At 41.6% G+C, this 17,884-nt stretch overlaps 1 protein-coding gene across 5 annotated transcripts in view; it reads left to right on the forward strand.

Annotated features, from left to right (window-relative positions):
- The first annotated feature begins 899 nt into the window (after positions 1-899).
- Positions 900-17,884, forward strand: part of SHOC2 (SHOC2 leucine rich repeat scaffold protein) — a 69,817-nt gene continuing 52,832 nt past the window's right edge. The window contains exon 1 of one of the 5 annotated variants that reach the window (XM_075155046.1): positions 900-981. The gene's annotated coding sequence lies outside the window, so the exon portion shown is untranslated. Of the gene's footprint in view, positions 1,061-13,602; positions 13,703-17,884 lie in introns of those variants that run through there. The other 4 variants (XM_075155048.1, XM_075155044.1, XM_075155050.1 and 1 more) reach the window with 4 other exon arrangements.

Here is a 17,884-nt window from a genome sequence, read left to right on the forward strand (position 1 = left end):
AATCGCAGATGCTCTGTCACACTTGAGTGTATTTGTCTACGCAGAGGTATGGTTGCCACCTTCTGAATGGCTACTGCTGTTTCTTGCAGCTCCCAACATATTCCTTGCAAGGGCAGCTTGGTTGTGCTTAGCTTGTGATACCTCCTACAGAAAGAATGGTCAGCACATCGGTGTGAGGTTATAGTAGGTGCCAACTGGGGATGGTCCCAATTTTGTAGGAAAAGGAAACATGGGAACGTCACAGTCCCCTGGTCCATCTTTGTCATAATGTCCCAGTAGCTAACGGTGACCCACAGCGAGAGTGGGGTACAGCACTGAGAAGAGCTATTTCATACGAACTCATTATATTAGAATTTCTGATCCTGTCTGTCGCGGGGGGGACAGGACACAAACTCTCCAGTTAAAGTAGCACTGGTGGGAAAATAATTCCTATTTCTTTTAATACTTTAATGAGCTGCAGTCAGTAACCGACGGAGCTATGGGCTGTCCTCCTCACCCAGGGAAATCTTGACGAAAGTTTCTCCCCGGTGTCGCAGCGGTGACATGACGGAAGGTTTCACCGGGATGTGCGGCCACAGAGGCTCCGGTGTGAGGCACCGCAGGGCCGGTTACTCCCGACAGCCGCAGCGGTGGGCGCTGAGGGGCGGCAGCGGGCCGGCCGGGAGGGCGGCCAGGCCCCGCGGGGCTTACGGACCCCGAGACAAGCGGCAGAGAGAGCGGTGAGCCCTGCCTGAGCGCGCCTTGCCACCGCTCCCGCCCTGGGAGGCCGGCGGGCAGCCCGCACGGCCGGTGCGGAGCCCGCACAGCGCCCCTTCCCGCCCCACCGCCTCGCCGTCGCCAGGGGCAACCGGGCCACTTCCGCCCGCCGCCAAGATGGCGGCGGCGCCGTAACCTGGAAGCGGTCGGTCGCCCCGCGCCTCGGCGGGCCCGCCCCCGTGGTGCCGCGGGAGGTCTGTGGGCGGGGAGTCCCGTGACGGCTCGGTGCGCAGAGACGGTGGCCGGCAGGGGCGGGCGGGGAGGGGGGGCCGAGCGCGCCTCGGGAGGATGGCGGAGCCGCACGGTACGGGGCGGCCGGGCTCGGGGCCGCGGCGGGCCGGGGGGCGTCGGCGGGGCTCGCCGCCGCCGGGGGCGTCGGGGCGCGCTGAGGCGGCGGCTGACAGCGGGCGGGGTGGGCCTGGTGGCGGCCGGGGGCGGCAGCGCCGGCGGGGGAGGCGGGAGGCCGCGGGCACAAAGGCGGGGAGGGCCTGGGCGGCAGGTAACCGCACGGGGGGCGCGCCCCGTGCCGCCCCAGCGCGGGGGGGAGGCGGCGGGGCAGCCCGCCCGGCTCCGCGCACCGGCACCCGGCGAGTGTGTGCCTGCGTGCCCCGGCGGGGTGCAGCCCCGCCCGGCAGCCGCGGGGCCCGGGGCAGGTGGGGCGGGCCGGGGGCCGCCCGCGGCGTGCGGCGGGGCGGAGGCGGCCGATCGCCCCGCTGGGCTCGGCGGCGGGGCTGCCCCGCTCCTCCGCGCTGCCGGGCGATGGCATCGGCCAGCCACCGCCACAACAACAACAAAAAAGAAAGAAAGGAGGAAGCTCCGTTTCACAGCCTCACCTCTCCTCCCCCCCTCCAGCTCCCGGTACCGAGAGCTGGCGAGGAGAAATTTAAGAGACTTCGCGTGTGTGTAGTGGCACTGGCGCTCAGGGTAATGATTACCGGCGTTCAGGGTAATGATTACATCTGCTCCTGTGTGTGCGAGTGCTGTCCCCCACCCTCTCGTATAGGCGTGAGGCTCTTTTCCTGTTTCACCCGATGTATTTATTGTGGCAGTTCTGATGGAGCCGGGCAGGCAGAATCTCGTTTCAAAAGTCGTCGCCTTCTTGTCTAGCCAGGTGATTTTCCCGGTATTTAAAACGGAGAGGTGTCGCAGAGAAAGCGGCGTGACAGCTTCCCACGTCTACTTCTGGCTGTAGAAGGTGCTTTCACCGAGTTGCACGTATCTTTCTCTAGGAAATGGTTAAAAAGCTGTAGTAACCTTAGGTAAGGTGAACGACCGTGAGTGTTGACTAAAATTGCGACTGGGCGTGAGCTATACAGAAATTCAGCAGAACTGAAGTTTGGTGAAATTGTGTCGCTGCTTGACTTTACCGGCTTATTTAGGAGCAGGTATGGAGATGGAATAAAAAATCGCAATGTGAGAAAACAATTACAAAGTACTGCAATAGTACTAGTAATTTTTAACTCATGTATTTGAGATGGGACTATGGAAGCATATGTTTTATTCAGTTCTGCACATGTGCAGACACTTTCGAGGCAGAATATTCATGATCAAGGAGTTGTAATGGTGTGTATTGTCATTGCTGCAGTACTTGGTCTGGATTTTTTTGGCCTATAAAAATAGAAATTAAGATGGTTTTAGTAATTACCTTCAGAGTCTTAATTTTCTACTGTTTCTTGTTTGCATATTTGACTTCCTTATTGTTTCTCCTTTTTATCTTCTAAACTGTTTTTTTTAATCACTAGTCATTATTGGATGCTTCTGTTTATAAAATCAAGGGCTTAAAATAGGTGGTGGTCAAATTAAGTCACACTTATTTACAGCCATATTTCAGGCATATGTTGTATGGTGATCTTGATATAATCCTAGCCTGGTTTTGGGCAAGATTTACTGTATCCTATGAATTTGTTATTACACTGTTGTGCATACATTTTAATTTTAGTAACACTCTTATCCTCTTAATTCCTGTTGAATGATTTGGGTTTGACTATTTTGGTTTTCTATGTAATTATTCTTTGCTCTGGATGAGCAAAATGGGAGATTATTTTAGTAATTTGAAGCTGGATTCCTTTTAATTTAGGATTTCTGTACATGTGGCAAGGCAAAACACGTACATCAGGAAAAACTAATTTTATATATAATTTTGTAATACAGAAAGATGATTCCAGACAAAGCTCTCCTTGTGTCCGCAGCCTGCCTTTGAGGAACAGCAAGGAATCCTCAGAGAGGATGCTGTCTTCTGCCACATCCCTCTATTCTGCTCTTTCTAGAAATGTTAAACAATCCCCAACGTTTTTTCCTAGGGGTGATGGCAAGGGTAGGGTCGATAAACAGTGCTGATTGCGAATAGCTGCTTTTCCCGGTCTAGTTTTTCCTTTCCAGCGTGACATATCTGTAAGGCAGGAGGTGCTGGGAGGGGCGTTCCTTTGTTATGTTGACACTTAAATCGCACCGATGGGTGTATTCTCCGCCAGGAATTCTGTGTGATTGAAGGGATTCCTTCAGACGACGAATATTTTCTCCAGCTGTCTTCCTGCACTCTTAGCCTATGTACAGAAATTAATTACTCGGAAGATCGCTGTGCGTGTGCCTTTTAGGAAACCCTTGGATTGATTGTTACTTGGCTGTGGCTTTCTAGAAAAGAATGTTTCTGCTGAAGCGGTGTGTGTGGGGCGGTCCTGGCTTGTCACCGCGCGAGCTGGCTGCTGCTGACCTGTATACAGCACCTGTGAAATAGGTGGATGTATGTGCTTGCATGTGTGCATGCTGCTCATGCATGTTAATTGAATTGAGGCTGTAAAAGTATCTTCTGTTTGTTATGAATGAGAAGGATCACATTTTGTGATCCCCTCCGGGCAAGGCTGAGAAAGCCCTGCAGATAACCGAACTCTCTTTCGGGAAGGTTTAGTATGATGATAAGGAAATAAAACTGCATTGAGACATCTCAGACGTTTCCAAAATACTATTGTGGAGCATCTGGGTGGGTGCTGAAAAGGAGCCCTTTCTCTCTAGCAGCAGGTTCTCCTTCGTGTCTGAAGAAAGATGAAAACTTGTGTGCGTGGAGGGAGGGGAAGGCAGCGCTCGTCCCTTCCCCTCGCCTGCCACAGCCCCGGGGATGGCTCGCCCCCGATGCCCACCTCACCCCTGCCCTCCTCCGCGGGTGGGTTTTGGGTGGCCCTGTGCTTTGCCTGGGTGCAGGGTAGCTCCCGGCCCGCGGCCCGTAACGTTACCTGCCTCCAGCTGCCGTGCCCTCTCGCTCAGCTTGGCTAGCGGCATTTCCCACCCGAAATGCTTCGAGGCTCGTTGGTTTTTATTTTATTATTTTGTGCGGCATCTTTGTGGATGCTCTTTTAATTGAAGCAAGGCTTGCTTTTGTCTCTGTCATTGTAATACCTTGGATTTATTTTTACTGCATGCAACTGCATCTCAGAGGAGATATTTCTGGTCGCTCTCTCTCTGGTGGGTTTGTGTGTGTATGAGAGGGCTGGGGAGGACACAGTAGTGAAGATTAAACAGCCAGCTGTAACTAGATTGTACAGATAAAAAGAACCCTTGTTTACATTAAAATTGTACCGGCTGATATAGTCTAGTCTGTTTGATACAGTAGTCTTGCTATGTTACAAAATGTACCGGGATAAAATGTAACAGGTTGTATAATAAGCAGGTAATGTTTGCAGTATTAGCCGTTGACCTTAATTTGCCTTTTTTTTGCTGCATTGCTTGGGCTTGACTGTGTTGTGAAATACACATAATGTACTATTAAATCTGGGCATTCTCCGACACCAAATTTGGTTCAATAAAGGCGTTTTCAGTATAGCAAAACAATGGTCTCTGGATAAAAAGGGAATTTTAATTACTAAGAATTTTTCCATCATTAACCTCTAGGTAATAGATATATTTTGTACAGAAATTATGCACTGTTTATAATTTCTTTTAAAAAAGTAATTTTATACCACGTAGTTAATTTAGGCTGTTTTAAGATCGTTGCAGTTTGAGAAGTGCTTTATCTGTATTGCTCTACAAGAGAAATACATGAGAGAACAGAGCCTATCATATAATTGTAGACATGCTGATTAGCGTGAGAATACGTTAAGAGGCTGTGAATTGGTGTAGGTAAATACTAGGATGCTGGTCAAAGAACTTCTTAAACCAATCTGGCATGCCTATATGCTTGGTTCTTTTAGTACTATTTTACCATTAAGATGTACATGTAAAAAAAAAAAATAGGAAAGACTTGAATGTATTTGTTTGCTTTTTGGTTTCTCTACGCAAGGGTAGTCTGTATTCTCAGAGTGGATGTATGTTAGATCCTAATTTGCACGCCTGCCTCCCTTTTTGTTCCAAAAAGTGCTGGAGAGTATTTTTTGCCACAGGAAAGTAGGTAGCTGTTTTTTCATTTATTATTTTTTAGCATAGTTGAAAGTTCCCTACTTTCTGTCAGTGGTGTTGGGGTTTCTGCAGAGAGGAGTGGCCCTGGGGAGGCGAGCTGTGCTCCAGCCTAGTTGTTCATCTTGAGAAACATGCGACTGGTGCTCGCAGTAAATTGGTTGTATCTTGCTCTTACCTTTGCCATGCTAATCCTCTACATGCTTTTGTGTCTTGAAATGCTTCATATTCTATGTATGAGCAAGGTGTATGGAGTGATCCAGCAGATGGTATTTCCATGGAGCCCTGTTGATCCCGTAGGTATCGTATCCGGTTCAGTGGACCTGCCTACCCTGTGGTCGGAGGCTTTTTGTTATGCATGCACCCTAATTGTTCTTTCTGTTGGCATTGTACATAGACTGAAGGGGCTGTGCACCAATGCAAATAGCGTTTCTAATACCTTACGCATTTACATTATAATGGCTGCATAAATATTGCAGCACATTTCAGTTCACTCTCTTGCTGTTTTGATTGCTAGGCTTTAAAATAGGTTCTTTCGGTAGCACAGATCTTGTTCGTGGTTCGTATTGCTTTGGAGAGGGGTTCTGAAGCGCATTTTTATTAAATAGTGAAGCCTGTTTGCAATGAGGTGCAATTTTAACTTATCCATGCTCGAGTCTCCCACTCCTTTCAGCCCACAGGTTGATACAGGCGCTTGGAGGAAAAAAAATTAAAGCTTGAGCAGTTTTTTACCAACTATTTCTAAACTCACTATATTTGGGGTTGGAAAACATGTTTGCTTGAGACTTGGTTTTGCATTTATTTCCAGAAGTCCTATAGATGTCTGTGGGAATATTTTATAAGGAATGTGAAATACTGTGCCACCATTGTTTTGGTGCCAAAACATTCGGTGACTTATGACTAACTTTACCAGAAGCACCCTGAATTTCCTTTGAAGGTGTCGATACAGTGATGTGACGGAAAGCAGACACTCTTTTTGGGAACTGGTGGCAGATTGCCATCACCTATCTGTCAAAAGTTTGCTTTACAAAGTTGTTAAACAGAACAGTGATTAGTATCACTTACTTGACTCTTAGTGATTAGTAGATGCATAGAGACTTTTAAAAATCATCATAGAATGCCATCTTTTAAAGGTTTGAATTCATTTCTTGTAGCTACAGCCTTGTTATTAATGTATTGTGTCAAATTTTGGGAAGGGTAATATATTAAACTATTATTTATATTTTTGGCTAATCAGTTGTAATCCTAGGGTTTGCTCTGTCTTACATGGTTTAGTTTGTGAAAACTGCAGCAAGAAAAGTATGTTTAAATTAAATGTTCATTTTTTTTATATATCTGATGTTAGTAGTTTGTCATTCTTTCACTTGTTTGCACATATTAAAGCTACTACTGTTGTTCAGGTTAAGGATATGATGAATGACCCTGTTGTTGGAACTAAAGTTACAAAAACAGTTTTCTGAAACAGTAAGTGATAGTATTGCAAGAAACCATAAATTTACTTAGACCTTCTATATTATGATTCACTTCATATATGAAGTATTCTGTATAATGCTGCAAACAACATACATATTACTATAATGCAGTATTTTTAACACTTATCCTGTCAAAAACTTGTGTTGTGTCTACTAGAAGTTTAGAATAAGTATTTATAGTGATGGACATGGAAATACAAGGTTAAATAATGTTAAGTGAAAGAATAAAAATAATCTTGAAACCCTGACACCTGAGAACCTTAAGCTGTAATATATTTATACTTTACGTGTACTTGGATTTTAATTATCCATTAGATATTACAGATAATGTTGGTTTAGTACCTCAAAGAATATGGCAAAACCACTTTAGGATTTGCTTTTGTATTTAGATATATGCTTTCGGTGTTTCCATCCTAATAGGAATTAGTATTAAATCAGAAATTGAAGAGGTTGTTCATGACAGTTTGAATGGTCAGAACGATCCATTGGTCTGTCATGTTGTGTTGCCTGGAAAGGAAAATAAATATATATATTACTTTTAGGAAGAAATACCTGACTGGCAGCCAGAAAGACCAGGGCTCGGTATTTTTTGTAGCTGAGGTGCGGCAATGATCGTGGGGAGTCGGGCTTCTCTCTCTCTCTCCTCTGTGTCCCAGTCATCTAGATCTTGGCAAATAGGGGATTTTGCTCTCTATTCGATATGAGGCTTCTCTCCTGTGACTGGCAGTAGTGGTAACCTGTGTAATTGTAGCACGTGAACTGCCCAGTCTTCTGTATAATAAGATTTCTCACTGTTGTTTTTTTTTTGATGCTGAAAGCTAGGTTATAATCTGTTTTGTAATACACAGCATTAATTGTGTTTATTGATAATTGACCTGGGAGGAAACACTCGTGTTGTGTCAAAATACTTAAAGCAAAAAAAATACTCTTTTTTACTGTTTTAACTGTTGCATAGATTTTTTTTTAAACAAAAGAAAGCAATTCAGTATGTCATTGTAACTTAAAGCTTGTATAGCACAGCAGTGAAGATCCTAGTAAATTTGTAGATAATTGGCTAAAGCTATACATACTGTGCAACTGCAGGTGCTGAGTAAAGTGCTTTGTGCTGTGGAAGGGTTCATGTTCTTAGTTTCAGTCTTATTTTTCCTTCGTGTATACCTAATCCAGCAAAATACTGGAGTTTATTCCATCCTTATTAAAAAAAAAAAAAAATCCTATAATCTCTCTAAATGCCTTCCCCCCCGCCCCGCGAATCAACCCTCAGCTGTCCAAGGCAAGGAAATAATTGAGTAATCCTTATTCTCTTCATTAGATGAACTGTTGTATTTCTGAAATTGTAATGGTAGAATTTTGTGCTCTTTTATATTCCCCTTCCCCCTCCTCCTTGAGTCAGCTGCTGCAGAAAAGCAGAACTGTGCGTTTCTTTTAATTCTAAGGGATAACCGCGCAGAGAGGAGTCGTCTTCAGATTTCCGTAAATGCTAAGTCCTGTTTAGAAGCATTTAGCTACATGGAGTCACTACGTGTAGCAGAGAGAAAATGACTTCACTAGCAAACTATATGGCTCCTGGAGGCATCAGGTGGCTTAACATGTAAACAAAAGTCCACAGCAGTCAAAAATAGATCTTTATAAAAAGAAATAGTGCAAAAAAAGTGACCTCCTAAACAAGGAAGTGAAGGGCTACTGGAGAATCCATCTATATAGGCCTGCAAAATGCTGATCATAGCGGAATATGAAGGACTTGTCATGAAAACCCATTTTGCTGTTACTTCTGACATAGCACTTAGAGTACATGACTTTTAAAAATGTTTCTTGTAGAGAAATGATTGTACAATCAAAGGGTTTAAAGCCAAGAAAAATCCTGTAAAATATGCATAATTTGGAGTGATTTGCACAATTTTCTTATTGAAGAGATGGGTGGGTTTAATGAAGCCTCAGTTCAGATGTTCTTGTTTAACATACTAACTCTGTGACAGTTACTTTTCTAATAGATTTTAAAATCTAATGGCTATTGTACAGCATTTGCAAAACCTAAAGTATTTCTTATTAATGTGAATTTTATAATACTGGCAGTTACATGAGTTATATTGAATTTAAGATTTTAGATTATTTCCTTTCATTAAAAGGGAAATTTATGTTAGTAAATAACATGAATTAAGATACCTGGGAACTTGTCTTTGTGCAGCAAATTTCTGGTAAGTCCCTCTAACTCTTCTGAACTCTTGGACAGTGTGCAGATGACGGCAGATTTCAGGTTATGATTTTTTTTTTCATGGTGGGCTACATAATTGCTTTTTGGAATATTCAAACAATTGTTTGGCAGCTTTCTTGATAGCATATTGTGTGTGGCAGGCCTAGTTAGGAAGGAAACAAAAGTTTAAATATTATAGCCATGAGTTGTAATTCACATAATAAATACAACTTGATTTTTTTTTTTCCCCCCATGACTTCATCCATAAATTTATTTTCTGTGTTTTAGGTCATCATTAGGCATGTTTTTACAGTAGTAATTTCTCTTCCCTCTTCCCCATAAGGAGTCTTCGGAGAAATGTTGGTAGTTATTTCTTGCATTTAAACTGTATACTGTCTTGTCTTTTAAAACTGGCTCTTTGCAGTCCAGCTCTTTTGAGAAGCCCTAAGTCATACCCAAACAGATATCGAGGTTTCAGTTACATGCTCTCACTGTGGTATCATGTTTTCTTCTTCTTCTAAACCGAGATGCTGTTTATTGAACCAATTAGCTGTTGGGTGCAAGCCAGAACTTTCTCCTGAAATCAGAATTAATGAATAAACAAATTACACTGGAAAGATTTCTATTCTCAACGGGCAGTGACAGTTAATGTGTGACAAGGACGCGGTTCATATCCTGCAGCCTCGGTGCCCGTGTCTGTGTCTATACTCCGTCCTGCCGAAATCAGTGGGGTAAACTTTTGAGTACGGACCACACGTTTGCATCGTATATTTGATGGTATGTCTGTCTTGGAATGTTTTTGAAACCGTTCCAGCTCTTCTGTAGCCAGCAGATGGGATGCATACGCCTTCATTAACAAGCAGTTAACTCCGCTGGTATGACTGAATTTTCATCACGCTCCGGGTCTCTGACTTGGCTCTTTCTGCGTTCCAGCTCCCACTGTTTGTTCTGCTCTCTCTAAGAAGATATCAGCACTAACATTACATGCTCCTGCCCTCCTGTGGTAACTAAAACCTAAACATTTTTCTCAAAATCAGATTGTGTAAAAATAAAAGAGAAAGAGAGGAGAATAAGGAACTGGTTTTTCTCCTCTGGAGCAGCTGCTCGCATCTCTCAAGATGTACATTTGCTTTTGGTGAAGTGTTCTGCATCAAAAGCCCTGAGAAAATCAAAGTCATTTCTAAACTTGCTGTTACAGTACCAAAAAGACCTTGTAGCCTTTTATAGCTTTGAATTAACCTTCTGGCCTTTTTACATGATATGCACTATCCCTTTTGCATTAGGGTAGAGAAACTAAGGCACAGAAACTACGGTGAAGATTTTTAACAGCAGCAATGGTAATGGGATTGCTCTGCCTTCCCCGCTGTGAGTTGGTGGGAGCTGAAACCCAGTTCCAGCACTTGCCTTGGAGAGCCCGCCTGGCCGGGTGACCCGCACCAAGCTCACCACGGGTAAGGAGCAGAGGTGGATCCCAACCCTGAACTCCTCACTCCTTCTGGAGAAGCGAAAGGTGGAGCGAGGCAAATGGGTGTGAAATGGTTACTGCCGTGAAATTTTTGTGGGTAATGAAAGCCACGCAGAGTAGCGTGTTAGATCTTTGAACATGTGGTGTGATAACAAGTAGTCGTGTTGCCCGAAAGGATCCTGAAGTGGTTGTAGTCTGTATGTGACCTCTCGTTTCTTTAGTGATCCTCTGTATTAATAATACTAAAAGAAGGCCGCTGTCATCTTAGTTTCAAAGCTAATGGTGTATATAAACTATGGACATATAACTTCAGTCTCTTTAGGCAAATGTTTATGCGTTATTCTCAACATGTAAAGTCTTGGAATGAGAAATCTGTGTTTGTCACAGCTTTCACTCCTGTGACTTCCAGTGTCTACTGAAACTACTTAAACGTGCTTCATGTTAGCAGGAACACTTTCACAGTTTGCACACCGTTGATTCTTTGAGCCAGCTTGTTGGCTGTCTTTCATAAATATTTAAGATAAACTGATCAGTTGTATACCATGGTAATCTAAAAGTATGCTCTAGAGCTGCATCTACTGATTTTTCCCATCATTTTGTACTATTGCAATGTAATTTTCGGTCCTTCTTCATTATGAAGCCACTTAATTAACAGTGAAAATACACTACTCAGCGTTCCAACAAAAAGAAATGCTCTAGAATAAGTTTCTGTAATCTTTGCTGTAAATTTCTTATTTTGTGACAGAAACAAGTTAACGCAAGGTAAAATGGTGTGTAGAGCATGAAAGCTACTCACTGCAACTGCTTGTCTGTGTTCCCTTATCCCGGGGTAACGTGAGTTACACTGCCAAGTAACTGATATGCTGGAGCATTTGACTATTGAGTTATTCTGTTCATGAATCTATCTAGAGATACAAAATTTTCAAACAAAGTAGAGGGAGGGAGCATGGAAGGTTTGTATGTGAGTGCTACTTTCAAAACGCTGCTGATTGTTATCTAATGCTTTTGCTAAATAGGAATCTAATAATGGTGTGAACTTTTCTCTTGCACTTTTTCCAGTATCAAAGCCATGACTTGTTTGTCATGTTTGGAGATGATGAGCAAAGGATGATGAGCTGCAGAAAGAGTTCTGCATGGGTTGTGTGTGGTTGTAAAATTTTCAGGTTCTGTTTAAGGACAGAGTGTAAAATGACTGCTCAGACCCTTGTCTCCCTATCAAGAGTAAGTTTTCTTTCCTCTCTGAGCAACTTTCTCAAGCAGCGGAGGGTGAGATAGGTGACAGCCTTGGCTATCCATTTTAATTATGATTTTTATATAAATTCAGTGTTGTATAACTTGGTTTATGGACTAAATAAGAGACTAAGGAACTAGTTAATAAGTTTACACTTGTGGGGTTGTACTTTGATGGCTCTTCTACATGTACTGCAGGTGTGTGTGTATATTCATCCAGTGCAAACGCGTGCTGCTTTTCACCCACCAGAAGTAAATGGGCAGGACTTGATTAATAGAATAGAATTAATGCTCGAAATGTTACTTTTCGTCCAGTTTTTGACCACTTTTCAGATGGCTGCTGTAATACGAGGTTTACATTGATCCATTATGGAGATGATAATTCCAGAACCCCAACACTTAGGATTAATTTGGATTCTGATTTTCCTTGCTGCCAAAACTCTAATTACCAGCTAGCGAGCACTGTAAGTTCTGTTATCAGTCAGATGGGGGGGACTGGTTGTATGGTCCTTTTTCTTCATCTAATGTGACCATTGGTGCTTTACATCTGAGAGCACTGTTTGGTTTTGATTATTATTACCATGCAGCTTTTAGCACTGCCTAGTGCTTGCAGCCTAATGTAAATAAAATATCCTAGTGTGAAAAGCAGTGACAAAGTGAAATGAGTTTTTCTGATGAGAAAGCTTAAACATGTGATCACAGAGCAGACTAATTAGCCAGTGCAAGGAATTTGGTTCTTTTAAGTCAAGTTTTTCATTTGCCTGTAAGGTTCACTTTTCAGTATGAGGTGTTCTGATATACTGACACCATTGTAATTGTACCATTATAAGTGAGATATATAGATATAAAAAAAAGAAGGGGGGGGGGGAGATTATTTTGCACTGTTTGTGAAGTTCACCAAATTCACTTGTGGATCACTCCCAGCTTTATTTTGGTACTTCTGATGGCATGTAGTGGTTCTTGAAGAAGTAATGTGGCTTTTATGCAAGTCTTTCAATATTTGAAACAATATCTAGAAATAATAAATAACAAATTGAGAGCTCCTGATGATAATATAAGTGAGGAAGAAATTTTAACTGGAACAGACCGTATTTTTTTTTCAGCTCAATTTAGATTTGCTGTTTTATCTCTCTACTATTTTTTATTTATTTTAAATAAGACTTCAAGACTTAAGCATGTTCATTGTAACGGTCTTGGTCTCTAGAAATATCTGAGTTTTTTTCCCTGTGTTTAGGGAAATTATTTTCTTTGGGCTTGATGTATCTCTTAAGCTAAGCAGTATTCTGTTGATTTTATTTAAAAGGAAAATCCAGGAGATGCTGGGTTGGTGTTGGGGTATGGCTGTAGCTTCTACTTCTTGTAAAAGTGTTTATGTTAGTTCTCCTAAGAAGACATTTTAGTTGCTAGGTTCTTAATAGTTAAATTTCAGTGAAAGCACAGATTTTAACGGCTCAAAAAAACCACTTAACCAACCATGATCGTATTTTCTTGCAGTAGTCTCGAACTTTAATGTTTTTCTTGAGATATCTATCGTGAACAGCTGGTAGTTTCTTTAGTGGAAAGATTCAGGTGTCCTCTGTTAGCTTCATGCTTGCTTTTTGACTGTAAGGACATGTGCAAGCTTTTGAATCTTCTCGTAAAAGATAAAAGCAAAGCACTGTGTTGCTTAGCTGAAATAGTAAAATTTTACATTCACATTTTACTTTAGCACTACACTAAATAATGATTTTGAAAAATAATCTGATTTCACTGCTGATTGAGTTGCTGTTGTGTTTTGTTGTGGGTTGTGGTTTTTTTTTTTGAGAGTTGCTTCCTAGTTCTATGCCTGTGTTTGGGAACTGTTTATTGATATATGAATACAGATCCCAAAAATAGTGATCAAACGCAATTACTATTTGTAATTATTTCTGATCCCAGAGGGGAAACCCAAATAGGTGCAGCCTGTAGGGATCTTCCTTTGCCCTAGGGGTCTGTAACAGTTCCAGTTTTACAGTATATTGGATTTGTAGTAGTATTAAATTGGTTGCTGATAGCTGATAACTGAATCCCAAATTCGGAGAAAGATCAAACTAATTAACTGATGCTTTTCTTTTTCATAGATGCTCGGTTTTTTTTTTGCTGATCTAATGTAGTGTGGAGAGTGAAACAGCCATTTCCTTCTTGCTTTTTCTGGTCTCTCCCAGATGTTGAAGTGCACATGTGCAGGTATTCAAAGTCTGATTTATGTCACAGGAACTCTATAAGGCTTGTTCTTAAACAAAACCCCAACTTAATTTCCTTGTTTGCATCACGTCTGAATTTGATCCCTGTAGGATGCTGATTTAGTATGAAGTGATTTTACGTGTATCTTCATTTTTAAAAAAAGAAATTTAAAATGCATGTTTATAGCATTTAATTTTACTTTAATACTAAGCCAATACTGATAATTGTCAGACCAGTTATGTTACTCGCTGTCCATGTAAGAATTATGGAAGCTTTTGGTTTGGTAGGAAAACAGACAAGCGATATTCAGCTCTTCAGATTGCAGCTTCTTCTCCACCTTCTGTTTGAAGAATTATTGTCAGAGAATGGAAGAAGGGGGGGAAGGAGGAATTGTGGGGGAGAGAAGCTGCCCCCATTTGCACAACCTTATGTCCAAGAATCACAGGAGCTGGAGGCTGCTGGGGAGGAGAAGGTTTCATCAGACATGTGCTAATCCTTCAGACCCGCATAGGAATAAAAGACTTGATGTAATTTGTCTGTTTCTTGCCTTGCAGCAAAGGGAGGGATGGAGAAATGCTTGGGACAGGATGGAGGAATACAGCACTGGCATGCTGTGCCTTGCTGCAAAGGGAGCGTATGCAAAGGGTGGTGTTGGCCATGCCCGTTGCAGGGGACAGACCAATTTAGGTCCTACTCCCCGCCTCTTCTCTAGCCTGTCTGTCTTCTACTGCTCTCTGGTCATTATTCCTGTATGTTGTCATACTTATAGTTCCTTGCAGTCTGTACTCAGCACTCCTGCTCTCACTTCAAGTAGACGCTGGTGGTTGTCGTCTGTCTTCTACCTGTACCTGTGCTCACGCTCCCTTTCTTGTCCTTTCTGTTTTCCTTGGAAGTGTCACTCCGTGGGTTTTTTTTTTCCTTCCCTTCCCACTATTTTGGGAATGGCTGAATAAAAAAGGAACAAATATGTAGCAAGTATTTGTTAAAATTAGTTGATCAACTTCCTTGTTAAACTAATTTTTATTTATTTATTTTTAGAGGTTCAAGTACCTCTCCAGTGTTTCAGTTTCTTCTTTTTCCTTCTGTTCAGGGGCACTTTTCTCACTTCCTCAGGTATTCTCCTTCTATCCTGATAGTATTCGTATATAAATATAGTACCTTGATTTTGAACATATTGTTCTGGAGCATATTGTCATACTAAAATTTGTTCAGTCCTTCTAGTTGGTTCGTGAGTCTGTATACATTTTCTGAGTGCTTTCTGTATATGCCTAATACTTTTTGGACTCTCTTTCAACGTGGATTACTTCAACCTGTACTAGTGTGAATGTAACTTAGGTGGTTGAAATACTCATCTCCTGCCCTGTGCGTCAAAGGGAAAATGCAGGCGCCATCACTTTGGCGAGCTGTGCAGTGGAGGACTGGTGCGGTACAGGAACGTGCTGTGAGGAGCTCAGAGCAGTCCTCACCTTTGTGTAAGTCAGAGAGGAGCCGATGCGGGCAATCTGAATGCAGTGAATCACCTGTTCTCAGCTTGCACCATCTAGTGCAATCCTCTGGTCCGTTTCTTTAATACGTACAGATTTTGCAAGGTACAAGTATCTGGAGACAGCAGGTCTGGTGAGGCACTATGTTGTGCCTGAGCTAGTGTAAAGGTTGCATTTTTCTTAGTCATTTGTCTTATGATAACTTTGAAATGTTCACAAATAGATCGGATGATTCCTTGCTGAGTTACTTAAACATTTATAAGTGACATCTGTTTTTTGTCTAAAATGAAGGGCAATAAGGTGCAAGAGTGTAATTCATTATAAATAGTCATACAGTACAATTTTTTTTATTTTGCTATGATAGTGGTATGAACTTTCACGTAGCTCTAAGCTAGCCTGCTTTTTCATCAGTTTTTTCAGATTTCCATTATCTTAATTTATTAGAAAGTGGTGAGGTAAAAGGCTTATTGTTGCCTCATATTGGTACAGTGTTGTTTAATTCAGTTTGTGTGTTTAAATTTTTTCCATGACTTTTTTCAGATTAACATTGCTGCTACTTTCTACTTTTACAATACATAAGCCTTTCAAGCGTGCCAGAGAGTATATCATCCAGTTAGTTTTTGGCAAGCAGAAATCATGTTTTTCACTATTTCTAGTAAAAATGTCATTGGAGACCTTTTGTTTTTTTAGAAAAAAAGGATGCCTCATCTGAACAGATTTTGAAGAATCTGCTTGGAAGGGATCACAGTGGTGTTTTTTTTTTTCTTTCTTTTTTTTTTTTTTTAAGGAAAACATCTTGTTCCTGTGAAGATACTCAATTTATCATGCGTTTTCCAGAATTGTTAGTATATGTGAAATAATCTTTTAATCAGGCTCCTAGTTATGAGCTGAACAGTATTCAGTACTGTTTGGAGTCTTTTGCGTGTCGGGCTGGGTCTTAAGGTGTTGTGTGGGTAAGGCTCCTCAACAGCAGGAGTGAGCATCACGAGTATTCATGGCAGGTCTGGACTTTAGGTGGTTCTTCATAGGAAGGTGAACGGAGCTTGCTTTCTCTTCCGTGTTTCAGTTTTATCTTCTATCCTGGGAAAGAAATCTCTGGGATCGTCACTGGAATCCGTAAGAATGTGGATGAACTTGCAAAGCAATTCAAATGTTGTCATTCTTGGTTTTTTTTTGTAATGCTAAAGCATTTAATGTTGATTGGGAAAAAAACCATGTAAAAACTAAATAAAAATACTCTTAAGAAGTTATGAAAATTAAGTTTGCAATATAAAGCAGTCACAAATTAGACAGGTGTGAATAAGACGGCTTCTAGTGCTTTAGGGACCATGCTTGTCAGAATGTGTTTAATACATCTCTGTTGCCAGAGGAATTCCTTGCAGTTTTCTTATTCGAGGTTTCAGAGTGGCCAGGATTGAATATGTGGTGAAATTCACTGTGGCATCAGACATCATCTTAATAGATTTCTAGTCCCTAATCTAAACCAAAACCACCATGGTTGTTACGAAATCAGTGTTATGATTACCTTTGACATGAACAAAGCAATGTGCTTTTACCAGCTCTCAGTCTTATAAACAGCTGAATCAAATAAATTATCTTACCTTTTCCCTCTATTCTCATGTCCCCTCAAGGCCCCTCTCCCCAACCCCAAAACAACCCCAAAAAACCCCAAGGGCTGGCAGGCAGCCGCTGGTAAATGTCAGCTTTGAGGAGTGAAGTCTAAAAAAGTTCAACGTGATTGAAGAAGCCTTTGCTGCAGACTGCTGGCTGTATATAGCTGTATACAGTGCTACCTGAATCACCTATAGTATGCATCGGTTTGCTTAAATAATATTTCACTGCTTTATGTCATTATGTTTAATTCTATTTTGCTCATAGGGGAAAACAGTTGAAAGCTTTGAAAAAGGCTTGGGAGCAATTTTATTCTTCATCACCTTATCAGGGTGTATAATGAGCTTACATTTCTATGGTGCCGTTAATTTACAAAGTTCCCCAAGGTGTTTCTAAGTTGCTTTGCCTTCTCCAGCTGTGGGTAAGCATCGTTTCAAGCAGCGGTGCAGGACGGTGATCTGTCTGGTGGAACATGGAAGCTGTTTAACCATGTGCAGCAACGCAGCACAAGAGGGTAAGGACAGGGAAGAAATAATGCAAAATCCAGTTGAAACTGCAGGGACGATCTGGCTAGGCAGAATGCAATTAACCTTAGAAATGTAGCGGTTAATAATGAGAATCTAGCTGGAGTGAACACACATACTACAGAAAAATACCATTTCTCTTTGGCAGTTTGTAGTTCTTGCATCTGAATAAGAATACTCGGAGGGCAGAAGTGGTCCATCACATCATGTTTAGGCAAATGTTTGCTGGAAAAAAAGAGATGAGAGTATTGTAACTTACACCCGGTTATCTGAAATATAGCAGTTTCTTTATACTTTCGTTCTATCTTTATAGGTTTCATTCTATCTATATACTAACTTGGCCTGAATCAGTTTGCTTTCGCCAGGTAAAATGCATTTATCTGAAAGGGTCAGATTACAAAATCAAACAAAAAAACCTCACTGGAAAAACATTGGTTAAGCAGTAATGGGGGAAGATGTGTAGGTCTTTTTGATTTTTCATTCAGAATATTCTAAATTTGTTTTGGTTTCCTGTAGTATTTAAATATACAATGTAAACTTTTGGGAAAATATGCCACCCCGAAGAA

Source organism: Calonectris borealis, chromosome 7 (assembly GCF_964195595.1).
Source record: "Calonectris borealis chromosome 7, bCalBor7.hap1.2, whole genome shotgun sequence".
Lineage (NCBI taxonomy): Eukaryota > Metazoa > Chordata > Aves > Procellariiformes > Procellariidae > Calonectris > Calonectris borealis.